A 13,503-nucleotide genomic window follows, 5' to 3' on the forward strand; every position below is an offset into this window, starting at 1 on the left:
TCAATTGCTCTAAAATTCTCAAGGCTCTCTCTTGCTCTCAACTTGCACGAATTCAACTGAGATTTTTCTAATCTTCTTCCACCGGAATTGTGCTACAAATTCTAAATCTTTTAAACATTGAAAGAATTAATCAGTGATATACTTCATTGAGCTTCAAGTTAATTTCTATATTGTTATTTACTTTGAAGTATATTAGTTTCTAAATTATTGTACTAATCAGCTCTTTGTGTGAGCAAGTTTTTGTACACATCTATTTAATTTTTATCTTATAGATTGACGATTCCATGGATTTTTTAGATCGTTGGATAAGAAAGGGGATATTGCTTAGAGAGGTCAGCTCTAGCCTATTTAAGGAGTGACCGAACGAGGGGACATCGTTTGGAGAGGCGGGATCTAACCTAGTGAAGGAGTGTTTGAGTGTGGGGTATCGCTTGTAAAGGTTTTGTTCCACCCGTCAATGGAACAGGTTTAGTGAATCCTTTGGTGGTTTGCCAAAGGTAAGGACGTAGGCTGGATATAAGTCAAACCTCATAAAAATCTCCGTCTCACTCTCTCTTTCCCTTACTCTTTATTTTCAACATATTTAAATTGGATGGTTTAAATTGGAAATCATATATACTATGTATATTTGGAAATTAAGTAAACTTTAAGTTTAATTTTGATTTGGGTTGCGGAAACCGAAAGGGCGTACATTGTTTAAACCAAACTTTGCGAAAACCATACGGGAGTACGTTACTTGGTTAAACATTCCAGAGATAATTTAACTTAAGAATTTATTTGAATTCTGAAGTTTGGAAAGAGTAATTGGATTTTATATTGAACATCGTATTGAAGAAGCAATTTCATATATATAGGCCTTTGTTCAAACTCACATTCACCACAGGGCTGAACAGAATACAAAAGCTAAAAGTTACATATACTATAAATATATTGTGATTGAATGGTATAAAGCTTGAGATTGAGTGAACTGTGTTTATATTTCAGAAAGTACTGAATCTTGAATCTTCCATCAATCTAATAGTGCTGCAGTGAACTTATATTTGGCAAACAAATTGTGGTTGAAGATTGAATGTTTTATTTGTTATCTTGTTGATTGTTTAAAAGAAACCAAGTTCTTGTTTGATTGACAAAATAGATAAACAAGTCAAAGAATTGGTTAAATATTAAAAGAAGTTAAGGACTTTAAAAAGAAATTTTTAAAAGCCAATTCACCCCCCTCTTGGGAAGCTATTCCTAATTTCAACTGGTATCAAAGCGGGGTTATAGCAAATCTTAATTAATAGCTATAAAAATATCTAAATGGCTCAATTAGGCGTAGCTCCCTTTGGAGAGGGACAATCTTCAACTAGGCTTCCTATTTTTTGTGGACACAACTATACTTTCTGGAAAAAGAGAATGCAAATATTTCTCCAAACCATGGATTGGAAAGTTTTGGAGGGTTTCACGGATGGTGATATAATTCCTACCAAATTAGTAGATGGAAAATAGATCCCTAAGGAAAAGAAGGATATGAAAAACTTAGACCATAAGATGCTACAAGTTAATGCTAGTGCTATGAATGCGTTATATTGTGCTTTAGATGCTAATGAATTTAATCGAGTAATGACTTGCAAATCAGCTAAGGAGATATGGGATAAGCTAAAAGTAATATATGAAGGAACAACGGATGTTAGGGATAATAGGGTTGATATGCTCACAAGCAAATATGAAGCGTTTAAAATGAACCCGAATGAATCCATATCCAGCATGTATACTAGGTTCACTCATATAATAAATTCCCTAAATCCCTTAGGAAAAACTTACACTACTTATGAGATGATAAGAAAAATTCTAAGAGGCCTTCCCTCCATGTGGGAACCAAAGGCTACTGCTATCACGGAAGATAGAAATTTGAAAAACACATCCTTAGATGAGCTTATAGGTTCTCTCCTCACACACAAAATGACAATGAATGAAAAGAGCGGGAAAACCAAAGCCCAAGAAACAATAGTCTTCAGAGCCTCAAAAGAAAACTCTAGTAGTAAAGAGATGGATGAAGATGAAGCAGCCTTTATATCTAAAAAGCTAGCAAAAATCCTTAGAAGGAGAAACAAATTCAAAAGAAGGAACCAAGACTCCAAATCAGATGAAAAAGATATTAGTACCAAGAAATCTAAAGATACAACCCCTACTTGCTATAATTGCAATGAAATTTGACATATAAAACTAGAATGCCCACTATTAAAGAAAGAGTCTAAAAAGAAAAACAAGAAGGCCAAAAAAACCACTACTTGGGATAGTACAAGTAGTTCGAAGAATGAAATAAGTGACCAAGAGGTTACCTACACGTGCTTTATGGCATGGGATAATGAAGAAAGCTCCTCAACTAAATCTTCAAATAATTCTTGTAGTGATGAATCAAGTGATGAGAGTATGCCATCTTATGATGAACTTCAAAATGATATATTCAAAGTACATAAGATTCTTATCAAAGCAAATAAACAAAATACTTCATTGAAGAATAAAAATGAAAGTACAATGAAAGAATTAGAATCCCTTAGAAATGCTGAAAAAGAAAATGAAAGAGAAAAGGATTCAAGGATCAAGAAAATAGAACATATGTATGAATCAGCAATGAAAGAAATAGAATCCAAAAATCTTCCTGAAAAATAAAACAACTTGAAAATCAAGAAACTAGAAAGTGAGAATGGACAAATGATAGAAGACCTTCTATCCCTATCCTTTATAGTATATGAGAAAGATATGTATATTTCTGAATTAGAGGATAGAATAAGAAAAGAATCTCTAGAGCTAGAGAAATCATTAAAGAAGGTTGATAACAAGAAAGACATAAAGTTAAATGATCTCAAGAATCAAATCAAAGATAAGGATAAAATTATTTACAACTCTACAAAAGGAAAGGAAAACTTTGTTAAGATGTTTGGCTCACAAAGAATGTCATTAAACAAAGAAGGCATTGGTTTCAATGGAGTTGAAAAAAAAAAAAGAGTCTTTACCTGGGTTATTTCTCAAAAGCCTCCAAAGATAATGCAAGCACATCCCTTAATGCTCACACTAACACCATATGCTATCAATGTAAAAAAAAGGGGCATATAAAGTTTGAATGTCCATTTAAGAGAAAAGGTGTGAAAACTAAACAAATATGGAGAGTTAAGAAACATCCTTTATGAAACCAACCAGACCCAAGAAGGTATGGGCACCGAGATGATAGACTAGTTCATAAATGAAAAACTCCATGGATTAAGTCATTCCCTATAAAAATTGAGAAAGTAACTTAATTCATGATCAACAAACAAACTAGTTAAAATAGAAAAACTTAAAGAAGAGTTTAAGATAAGTTTGAGAATAAATGACTATATGAGATGTTATATGCTTACATGCCTATACGATATGCTACATGATATGCTTGACTTATATTGAAATTTTATGGCTCACTATGTTGAAAATTTGAGCATGAGATTGTTAAGTATAAGCATGAATTTTGATATGAGATTAATTCCTGATCATGCATGCTATTGATGAATTACATGGATAGACTTACTATTCTTTTTTATATTGATATCCATGAGCTATGAGAGATATAATGGTTATATTGGTATCCATAAGCTATGCAAAATGTGAATATGACTTTGATATCTATAAATTACTATGGTATCCATGAATATTTTTGGTATCACATTTTAAAAATTTTAATTGGTATCAAAATTTAAAAGCTCACTTGGTATCACAATCTATAAGTTCAATTTGTCTTTTGAGCATGACAAGAATAATCTATGAGCATGGTATGACATTGATGATATGAGCATAATATTGATATTTAATACATAATGTGAATCAATGTTTTGAAATATAGGATGATGAAAGCAAAATTAATAACAAAACTGAATGTATTGAATTCAGGGGGGGTGTTATGTCATATAGCTTATATTATGATTGTTTCCCTATTAATCAATTCAGAGAATTTTCATTTGGTATTATGAATTAAATTTTCAATTGGTATCAATTCTCAATTGGTATCATGAATTTTAAATAGATATCATGAACTCAATTTTAAATCGGTATCATAAAATCAACAATTGAAATCTTGAATATTGTCAAAAGGAAAAAACTGTTAGTAATGAAGTTACAACTCATATAATTGAATGTTATAACACACTACACATGCTATATTGAAAAATAATAAATTGAGTGTGTTCATATGTTTGATAAGCATGTTTGATGATATGCTCAACATGTGATTTTATTTGAACTTAATCATTTTTTTTCTCTTTTTGATGGATGTCAAAAGGGGGAGAAGTTTTAAAGCAAAAAATTGAGCATAGTATTGCAAATTGCAAAAACTGAGCATGAACATAATATATATATATATATATATATATATATCAAAAGGAGAACTATTTGATAGTGATGAGCATGATTGTAAAAGAGGTTTTGAAATTGATATTGATCTTGCAAATATTGTTAAGATGATGCTTATTGAAAGGCGGAATCTTTTTAAGACTCACTCCAATTTTTGCTTCTTGTTTGTTGGCCTTACAAGACTTAACATCTTGTTTTGATGCTAACAAACAAGTAGAACTTAACATGCTTTGTTTAAGTGATATATTTTCAGGACTCAATGATGAATGCAAGGTTAAAGAGTTCATGAAAGCTTATATTTTTGAAAGAATGATGATTTATATCAAGCTTTAAGCATGGATTTAAAAATGGATTTAATGATAAAGCTTGAAGATCATGAGAGCAAGAAGATTAAATAGAACTTGATGAAAGCTCAAAGAAAGTTGAAGCAAGCATAAAGACCTCAAGGAATTCAAGGATTGAAAATTTGAAAGAGTCTAGGAACATGTAAATACTTCAAATAATTTCAATATGGATACATGAAACTCTTAGGTTAATTTATTGGACCTAAATATCTTTTAACATACTTGGAAAAAAATTTTATAAGGTCAAAAATTATTTCAAAAAGGTTAGAATCATTTTTGGAATGAAAAACATCAAAAAGAGGATTTTCAAAATGTTGTTCATTTTTCTACATCTGCATTGAGGTGTATTTTTCTCTATCAAAAACTCTTGATTTTAAAAAGTTTTCAACATTAAAGTTGTAAGATTTTATCTTAGATTTCATTTGACACCAAGATCATCAAATTTAGAGTTACATAGAAAACATTATGACCAAAGAATAGAAGGGTACTCAAAGCTGACAGCAACCAATAGACTGCCTGAACCAGGATAGGGGCCTGGGTGGTCAAGTCAGGCGATTGACTATGTCCTGGTAGGCGACTACCACCCTACTACCCCTGCTGGTCCTTTAAAAATAACATGGCAGGCGACTGCCACGAACAGAATTTGAAAAAAAAACCTCAACGGAAACATTTTTGCTTGGGGCTCAAACTTTGTGAAAACTTGGGGGATACTCCAAGTCACTTGGGGACCAAGTTACATACCTTTTAAAGTCCATAAATAAGCCTAAAAGATCATTGAACCATTACACCAAAAATTCAAAATCTCTCTTAATTGCTCTAAAATTCTCAAGGCTCTCTTTTGCTCTCAACTTGCACGAATTCAACTGAGATTTTGCTGATCTTCTTCCACCGGAATTGTGCTACAAATTCTAAATCTTTCAAACATTGAAAGAATTAATCGGTGATATACTTCATTGAGCTTCAAGTTAATTTCTATATTGTTATTTACTTTGAAGTATATAAGTTTCTAAATTGTTGTACTAATAAGCTCTTTGTGTGAGCAAGTTTTTGTACACATCTATTTGATTTTTATCTTATAGATTGATGATTCCAAGGATTGTTTGGATCATTGGCTAAGTAAGGGGATATTGCTTAGAGAGGCCGGCTCTAGCCAATTTAAGGAGTGACTGAATGAGGAGGCATCGTTTGGAGAGGCGGGCTCTAGCCTAGTGAAGGAGTGTTTGAGCATGGGTTATCGCTTGTAAAGGTTTTGTTCCACTCGTCAACGGAACAGGTTTAGTGAATCTTTTGGTGGTTTTCCAAAGGCGAGGACGTAGGCTGGGTATAAGCCGAACCTCATAAAAATCTCCGTCCCACTCTCTCTTTCCCTTACTCTTTATTTTCAACATATTTAAATTGCGTGGATGGTTTAAATTGGAAATCATATATACTATCTATATTTGAGAATCAAGTAAACTTAGAGTTTAATTTTGATTTGGGTTGCGGAAACCAAAAGGGAGTACGTTATTTAAACCATACTTTGCAGAAATCATACGGGAGTACGTTACTTGGTTAAACATCCTAAAGATAAATTAACTTAAGAATTTATTTGAATTCTGAAGTTTGGAAAGAGTAATTGGATTTTATATAGAACATCGTATTGAAGAAGCAATTTCATATATACAGGGCTTTGTTCAAACTCACATTCACCATAGGGCTGAACAGAATACAAAAGTTGAAAGTTACATATACTATAAATATATTGTGATTGAATGGTATAAAGCTTGAGATTGAGTGAATTGTGTTTATATTTCAGAAAGTACTGAATCTTGAATCTTCCATCAATCTAATAGTGCTGCAGTGAACTTATATTTGGCAAACAAATTGTGGTTGAAGATTGAATGTTTTATTAGTTGTCTTGTTGATTGTTTAAAAGAAACCAAGTTCTTGTTTGATTAACAAAATAGATAAACAAGTCAAAGAATTGGTTAAATATTAAAAGAAGTTAAGGACTTTAGAAAGAAATTTTTAAAAGCCAATTCATCCCCCCCCCCCCTCCTGGGAAGCTATTCCTAATTTCAAACTAGAAAAAAAAAAGGGTTTAAGAGTACACTTATGCATAGAGAACGTGGTTGCCTGACTATTCCAAAGGAGATCAATCAACCAGAACTATTATTGACACCTGTTCTAATAATGGTTGCCACTAAATATGTGTTTTAATGTGTCGTTTAAAAAAATTGAATGAAATCCCTTTTTGATCATTTGATGAAAAAGCATCATCCAAAAGTCCCAGCAATAAGGTTAGAAACCCTAATATGCTCTTGTTTTGAAAAAGTAGTTGGTCTTAGGAATCCCTAAATTTTGAAAATTTAAAAAGTGGAGAAAAATGGAAATTGCAATCAAAGAATTCAGAGATGGTCCGATTTCAAATATTGGATTATTTTAAAAAGGGAAAATAAAGAAATTTGGTTTGCAATCAAATTCAAGACGAGATTTGATTTGATTAATGAAAATGATTGGATTTGAAACTTTTTTTTTTTTTTGAAAATATAAATGTGATGGAATTTTGTTTGCCAACCAAATAAAAAGGTTTGATTTAGTTTGAAATCAAATATTTATGGAGATCAATGTAGAAGTCTCACAATTAGAATCAAGGATTAAATGACTCATAGAAATCATTAATTAGGATCAAGGATTAGTGAAGATTGAGATTGGAATCCATGATTGAAATCAAGGGATTAATAATGCTTGGTACGAATATCACTGAATGGAATTGAGGACTAATGGTGATGAGGAGTTGAAATCTAGTATTGAAATCAACGATTAAATGGTGATTGATATAAAATTATTGATTGGAATTGAGTATTAATGGTAATAAGGATTTAAAGTCCTTGATGGAAATCAAATATTAAATGTTGATTGATATGAAAATCACCAATTGGAATTGGGGATTAATGGTGATGGAGAGTTGAAATCCAAGATTAAAATCAGAGATTAAATGCGACTGAGAGGAAAATATAATCGAGGATTTAGTGCTAATAGAGAGTTGAAATCCAATATTGAAATCAAGGATTAAATGCAATTGAAAGGAAAACCTCTAATTGAAATTGATGATTTAATGTTGATGCAGAGATGAAATCCAAATTGGAATAAGAGATTAAATGGAGATTAAGAGGGAATCCATTATTGAAATCAATCATTTAATGATGGTTAGGAAGATTTTTGATTTGCAAGTAATCGAAGGGATAAAATATACGATCCAAAAATGGGGTTGATTTCCAAATATGGGAAATTTTGAAAATGCTAATAGGGTTTCATCATTGGCCTTAAAGGAAACAATTTTAAATCGTGTTAGTCTTTTTTTTTTTTTTTTGGAAAGTCATAATTTTGAAAAACTGAAGAGGAATTCCAAGTTTGCCCTCGCGATTTTTCGTACATGTAAGGGCTTCTACGTTCCCTCCTTCGGCATACCCCTTAAGGATTCCACTAAACCTACTCACTTAAACAGGCGAACCAGAAGCCGTTTACATCATCTCCTTACGAGGTGAGGAAAACCCCAACTCAATTACAAGGCTGAGCCCAACTTGTCTCACTTACGGAGCTGAGACTCCCTAATTTAATTTTCAGGCTGAACCAAACCAGTCTCACTTACGAGGCTGAAACTCCCCAATTCAATTCTAGGCTGAACCCAATCCATACAATAAAATCATTTTTGTACATAAAAATGCTTCTGAAAATACAAGCAAAGATGTACACCTTTAAGCTCTACAATGCACTCTAATATGATATGAGTTATGCTCTGTAAAGTAAGGGTGCTTTTCTAAAGATGATTTTGCAATCTTTGAAAAGAATGTATATGATAAAAAACTTCAAATATTTAAACCCTACAAAATATTTTCTCTAAACAATATTTTTCAAGAACAAACCGGAGAACCTAGGGTTTTGGTTTCAAATTATTTTGCACAAAAAAAATACCTATACAAATTACTCTCTTGTAAAAATGATTTACAAATAAATGAAAGAGAGTTTTTAAGATTAATACAAACTTTATTAATCTTTTTGTACAAATACAACTGTACAAGGCCATCCCTTTTATAGGAGAAGGGGCATACAAGGGTACAAGGGTATTTTAGGGAGATATACTAACATCCCCCTTCAAACTCAAGGTGGTATCGAAGATGACATCTGGAGTTTGCGAACTAAAGCATGATGACGACAAGGTGGATGAGCTTTCATGAAGATATCAGCCAACTGATCAGCTGAAGGAACTGACAAGAGGTGAAGTGTCCCATCCTGAAGATGATGATGCACAAAATGATAGTCGATCTCGATATGTTTAGTACATTCATAAAAGACATCGTTGTGAGGGATCTGGACAGCACTATGATTGTCACAATAAAGCGGAGTGCTCGAGGGCTAAGGAACACCCATTTCTTGGAGAAGCCAACGAAGCCAAAGAAGCTCAGAAGTAGTATTAGCGAGAGCCCGATACTCAGCCTCAGTGCTAGAGTGAGCAACAACAGTCTGCTTTTTGCTCCGCCAAAAGATAAGAGAATCACCAAGTAAAAAAAGAATACCAGTGGTAGACTGACGATCAGTAGGGTCCACTACCCAATCAGCATCTGAATAAACTTATAACGTCAAGGATGAGTGAGAGGGAAAAAAAAGGTCATGAAATAAGGTTCTCTTCATATATCGTAAGATGCGAAGAACAACGGCATAGTGAATGGAACGAGGAGTCGACATAAACTAGCTAACAAGGTGCACCACATAGGTAATGTCTGGTTTAGTGACAGTGAGATAAATCAAGCTCCCAACAAGCTATCGGTAATGAGTGGCATCGGGAAGGAGCTCCCCATCAGTAGGATAGAGTTTGATGTTGGGCTCCAGCAGACTATCAGTTATCTTACAATCGGTGAGGCCAGCACATGTGAGAAGATCAAAGGCATATTTGGCTTGGGTCAAGGAGTAGCCATCAGAGGTAGGGGACACTTCTAAACTAAGGAAGTAGCGAAGAGAACCGAGGTATTTCATCTCAAACTGCCGACACAGAAATTGCTTAAGCTCATGAATACCAGAAGTATCATCACCAGTAATGATCATATCATCAACATAAAGTAGTTCATGCTAGTAGTAGTGTGACGGGTAAAAAGAGTTGAATCATAGGGGCTAGAGGCAAACCCAAGTTGAGCAATAGTGGAGCTGAACTTGGCAAACCAAGTACGGGAAGCTTGCTTAAGACCATATAAAGCACGGCGGAGACGACAAACCTGACTAGTAGAATGAGGATACCCAAGAGGGGGCTGCATGTATACCTCCTCAGTCAAATCACCATGTAAGAAGGCATTCTTGACATCCATCTGAAATAAAGGCCACTTCCAAGCAGAGGCAACAGCCAAAAGGGAGCAAACGGAGGTAATATGAGCAATAGGGGCAAATGTCTCCTCATAATCAATGTCATATTCCTAAGTAAAGCCCTTTGCCACTAAACGAGCTTTATGTCGTACTTCAGAACTGTAGGAGTTTGTTTTTCATTTATACACTCATTTGTTCCCAACTATAGTCTTGCCAAGAGGCATGTCAACCAGGTCCCAAGTATGAGTTTTTTGAAGTACGTCAAGTTCTTCAGACATAGCTTGTTGCCAAATAGGAATAGAACAAGCTTCGCGATAACTGCAAGGCTTGTGAAGGGAGTCAAGAGTAGAAAAATAGTGAAAGTCACTAAGATAGGTAGGAGGTGCCCTTACCTAACTAGAACGATGGACATCTAAATTAGTGTACTCAAGCGGAGTGGAAGTGATGGCAAGATCATCATACGGTCCAGGCTCGGAAGCAGCAGACGCAGAGGGATCACCTAATCCTGCATTAGAAGAGAAAACAGGAAAGGGATCGATCGTAGGTTCAATGAAAATGGGAGAGTATGAGAGACAATTAGAAGAAAATGGAGAGATACTAGCTAACATTTTGTGTTCCTAAAACTGAACATGCCGAGAGACTCGAAGATGCTTGGCTATGGGGTCATAGCACCGATAACCCTTGTGTTGAATGCCATAACCAAGAAAGCAACAGAGATGAGAGCGAGGTTCAAGTTTTGTACGTTCATGAGGTGGAAGAAAAACAAAGCAAACACAACCAAAGACTTTAAGAAGAGAGCAATCACGTACCTTGCCATAGAGAGCCTCATATGGAGATTTATTGGAAAGAGTAGGGGTTGGAACCCGATTAATAGTGTAAACAGTGGTAAAAGCAGCTTCACCCCAAAAGGATTCTAGGAGGGATGCAGAGAAGAGTTGAGAGCAAACAGTGTCAAGAATATGACGGTGCTTACGTTCGACACAACTATTCTGTTGGGAGGAGGATGGATAGGATCGATGGGATAAGGTGCCGGCCTCTCAAAGTTCTTCAATGAAAGGGGTAGAAGTATATTCCAAGGCATTATCAGACCAAAAAACTTTAATGGTGCTAGCAAACTGAGTTTTAATCATCTTCTTAAAGTCACAAAAAGCATTAAGTAACCCAATGCGATCATGCAAAAGATAAATCCATGTATCCCAAGAGTAATCATCGATAAAAATGACAAAGTAACGAGACCCGCCCTTAGTAAGGACAGGAGCAGGTCCCCAAATATCAAAATGAACCATATCAAAAGATGCAAAAGACAAAGAATTACTTTCATTAAAAGATAAAGCTTTCTGTTTCCCAAGGTGACAAGGTATACAATCAAAATGTTCAAATTTAACATTTCCTAGGCAACCACTAGAAGCTAAAGACTGAACATGAGACAACGAGGCATAACCGAGATGAGAATTCCAAACATTGGAAGACACAGCAGCAGAAAAAGAGGGAGGAGAACACGAACGAGGCAAATGCAGAGATGTGAGCTCGAAAAGATGACCAACTTTATGCCTAGTCGCAACAAGCTGGCCCGTCTTCGGATCCTGCACATCACAACCTTTGTGAGAAAAGGTTAAGATCAAACCACATTCAATAACTTGACCAACAAAAAGGAGATTGAGAGACAAGTTAGGCACAACATATGTGTCAGGTACAGAAAAAGTAGGAGTAGAAATATGACCAAGATGACTAATAGACATATGTGAACCATCAGTGGTATAAATTAAGGGAACAAGATTGAAAGATTGCTTATGTGTCACTAAAGAGGAATCAGAGGTCATATGATTGCAACAGGTAGAATAAATAAACCAAGGTGTAGAGGTGCCTTTGGAGACTGATAAGGCAATAGAAGTTTGGGATAGAACTTGGGCGATAATTGCCTCAAGGTCAGCTGCAGAGACGACAAAGGAGGTGCAGAAGATAGAGTAGAAATTGGGGAGCTTGTGGAGACAGTAGTAGCAGACTTGGAAGAGGAAGAGGCCTTAGCCTTAAGAGCATTCCAAGCATCCTTGGCCTTCTTCTTAGGACAATCGGAAATACAGTGACCATCTTCCTTACAATAGTGGCACTGGCCATTGAAACGATGCGGTTTAAAAGATGCAACAGCTGCAACAGGAGTAGCCAAAGAAGAGGAACAAGATGGAGCAGTAGCTAAAACCATATCGGTAGAATGAACCCGACGAGTTTGTTGGCATGTCTCTTCAGAAATGAGCTCTACAAGAGCAACCTCAAGTGTAGGAAGAGGAGATCGATGTAACAAAGAAGATCGAGTATTCTCAAATTCGTCCCGAATATGCATCATAAAGTATATAAATTGACGACGATCCCGATATGCTACAAAATGTTTAATCAACTACTCATCAGAAAAAGTAGGGCCAACTTAAGAAAGTTGATCCCAAATGCCACTAACCTAAGCATGAAACTCGGTAATAGATTGTCCAGGTTCCTAACACATCTAGGAAAGCCTAGTTTCCAACTGAAACTCGAGAGCAGCATCACTACCACAGTTGTATCGTTTGGCCAAAAAATCCCAAGCAAGTTTGACATTACGAAATTTAGGAAGTAAACTTTGAATTGTAGGAACAGATGTATTAATAAACCAAGAAAGGATCTTACAGTGAGTACTTTCCCATTCATCAAGAGCCTCATCAAACTCTTCTGTTTATTGCGTGTCAGTTTTCGTGGGTTTTTTTTTTTTTTTTTTTTTTGTTCCAATGACAAAACACCATAATCTCCGACCAATCAAAAAAATTGACATTTTTTGGGCCCATGCATTGTAGTTGGAGCCATTCAGAACAATCTCTATAGGGCGAGCAACATCGGTTAAAGGCACTATATAGACAAAAAAGGATGCAAGGACAATAGCAAAAAAATTAAAGCACAGTAATAAAATTAATCAAGTCTCAGCGTGATGCAAGGACAATAGTAGCAATTGAAGCACAGTTATAAACTTAAACAAGCCTCAACTCCTCAGCTATGCCCCTGTAGCCTGGCTTCAGGTAGCTTGTCAGTGCATAGGGACGCGTAAGCTGGATAACCTTAGGCATGATGGTGAACTGCTTGATGTGGAGTGCACAGAGAAAGCTTCAAATTCATGGACCTTATTTAGCAATCTACACCACTTCTAGTACAAGAAATCGTGCTTCCACCCCAGTTAAGGTAAAGTCGAAGCAGGGGAAGAAGGACGTGACTGCGAATAAATGAAAAGATCAAGGTGGATAAGGCAAGGTCGCCCTATTAACAGGAGATGGCTCTGATTTCAACCCAGTTCGGTAAACATGGAGCTCCTGTTCACAACGATTATGGCTTCGCGGCCCTACCCTTCTTCTACTCTAGGCTATGTACTCTCTCTTGCTCTCGCACAGGGGTAATAGAATGGCTTCCTCTTCTCCATCGGCCGAAGAGTCCTCCTTGGTGGAGCTCGTGG

This window comes from Malania oleifera, chromosome 2, assembly GCF_029873635.1.
Source record: "Malania oleifera isolate guangnan ecotype guangnan chromosome 2, ASM2987363v1, whole genome shotgun sequence".
Taxonomy (NCBI): Eukaryota; Viridiplantae; Streptophyta; class Magnoliopsida; order Santalales; family Ximeniaceae; genus Malania; species Malania oleifera.